The sequence below is a fragment of the Bidens hawaiensis genome, unplaced genomic scaffold (assembly GCF_021521415.1).
Source record: "Bidens hawaiensis isolate Kalapana, Puna unplaced genomic scaffold, B.hawaiensis_p1.1 tig00045024_1, whole genome shotgun sequence".
In the NCBI taxonomy this organism is placed as follows: Eukaryota; Viridiplantae; Streptophyta; class Magnoliopsida; order Asterales; family Asteraceae; genus Bidens; species Bidens hawaiensis.
In genome coordinates this window covers 38751-41524 of record NW_027498007.1, presented here as the reverse complement: position 1 = coordinate 41524, position 2774 = coordinate 38751, and positions in this window count along the sequence as shown.

Here is a 2774-nt window from a genome sequence, read left to right as displayed (position 1 = left end):
CTTAGAATATGGAGTATATATACTTCATATCTAGGTCATTACATGGGCCCAAGTGGGCTTGCCCAATAGGCTTTTACGGTACAAAATAAACGTATCGAGTACGTAATACAATGACTATAAGCAATTAAAAAGACATACACAATCTTAACAATAATATAGAATATTAGCCCTACATTAACTTATTTATTAGCATAATTATTTTTGGATATATATCATCGACACCAATCACTTGTGACATGGACTTAAACGAGGATATATTATAATACCTAATGATAATCTAACATTTTTAATAGTTTTCATAACCTTGTGTATCAAAATGTTCCTCCTGGTACAGAACACATAATTCCTAGCCTTTAAAATACACGAAGCCGTTAAATTATAATGTGCAACACCTTTTCTTTTTCTTAAAAATTGGAGCCAATAAGTGAAGCCTTAGAAGATATCAAATGGTAATTTTACCAAGCACTAATCAAAATCCAGACCGATTGGCCACTATGGAGGCTCCATTCATCCGTTTAAATTAGGTTACTCAACCTAATTTAAACGGATGAATGGAGCCTCCATAGTGGCCAATCGGTCTGAAGTTTGATTAGTTCTTGGTGTAAGATTCGCCTAATACGCCTTTACTCTTTGATATATTCTAAGGCTTTACTTATGAGCTCCAATTTGTAAGTAAATGAAAAAGGTGTTGCACATTATAATTTTAATGGCATTGTGTATTTGAAATGTTAGGAATGATGTGTTCCACACCAGGAGGAACATTTTGGTTCACAAGGTTATGAAAAGCATTAAAATGTTAGGCTACCATTATTGGATATAAAATAATTCCTCTTTTAAGTCCATGTCACGAAGTGATTGATGCCAACGATCATTATTGGATATCATTATTGACTATCATTATTTCACGAAGAATTGCAAGAAAAAATCTATGGTTTTCTTCCCCACAGTTTCTAATGTTTGCCACAATATTTAATGTTTTCTTTCCCACAGTCTTTAATGTTTGTCATAAGATGGGTTTCACCGACAACTGACAAAGACTACCCGACGTAATAATTAAAAAATATAGAAAGTATCAATTTAAGGCTTTCGTACATATATATAATTTTAACACTGAGGAAGGGTTAATGTGTGCGTGATTGTTATTTTTTGGTCATCTTCTAGTTTGATTTTTTATAGTGATCGTTGGACAAGTGCGTGCCTCAATTTTCGCTAAATAACACTAATTTTAACCTTTTATCCCCAGTTTTGACTAATGACGAACATAAATTATTTGAAATCAAACAACGTACTTATTGATAATAGACTTGAAGATTTCATCACAATCGCAATTTCGTCTTCATTTAACCTCCTCTAACCTGAAAATCGACGTGGGAAATTTAAAAAATATCTGTCTGTCTGGGTAGCTGAGATTAAAACTTGAAGATCACTGCCCAGAACTGTTTATTTAACACGATCAGGATTGCTCGAAAAGGTGGTTATGATGATTTTTTACTCATCTACTCTATACTATTAATATTTATCTTAATTCTCATATCTCTATAAACTAGTAATAGTGTCCGCGCATTGTGTCAAGCACTTTATATGAATTAGAGGTATGTAGGGTTGCAAGCGAACCGAACGTTTAGTGCATATATAGTTTCTGTATCGTTTGGCAGAAAGTTCGTTTACATTCTTTTGTTTAATAAATGAACGGGCACGAACAAGAAGTTTTGTTCGTTAGTTATATGAACGAACATGAACATAGGTTGTGTTCATTCATTTATGCTCGTAAACGCTTGGTAACATGATTGTTAAAGTTTTAGTATACACTTTTATAATACTTTATTTGTGATAACCAACCTAACATTTAAATTTTATAATTTGTTGTTTATGTTCAGTTTGTTTCGATAATGGTTTGTTATATAAAGTCTTGCTTTAACTAACAAACAATCTAGCTTATGCTTTGCTTACATTATCAGAATAAAATAGTAGAGAATAAAATAGCAGACATTATTAGAATAAATATGATTATTATCTCTAGTGCTTAACTTTATATATAATTAAGGTGATTATATTTAATATTTTGAATTAAGAATGTTGCTACACGAACTCGTTCGGTTAGCATTCATGAACAATTTGAGGACAAGTTTAATAGAACACCCTTAACTACAAAACGCAAGTTGCAATCCGACCTGTAACAAATAGAATACTAATTACCATTTAACGATCAACTTTAAATGTGGGTGGGCAGGGCCGGCCATAAGGTGTGGCCGAGTGGTTGACGATCACAGGCCCGACACCCCGTAAGCCCGATTTTTTTTTAAAATTATATGTATTTTTATTAAAACAATATGTATATTTAGTATTTAAACTCAATTAAATAACCATTAGTTCGGTCTAATGGCAAAGGGGTATTACTGTCAACCCAAAGGTTGTGGGTTATACTCTCATTTGAGTCAAGTTTAATCCTATTTTTATACCAAAATTTTTTAACACAACCCAATTATAACCAAGTAAACCTATATAAAAATTAAATTGTTTAAACCCAACAAAATACTTGTTTTACTTAAGGCCCAAAAAATTTTTTCGCTTCAACCCCAAATTTTTTTTTTCTTTCTCGGAGCCGGTCCTATGGGTGGGTATAGTGATTCTCCATGACTTGCGTCTTCCAAAACAAGAGACATCCTAATCTCTATACTTCTCGTTGGATCAAATAGGTAATGTGCTAATTTCAGATTATAACTTAGCTTTTCTTAAAAGATCAAAATAGTTTTGACAGCCCGCTAATTATAAAT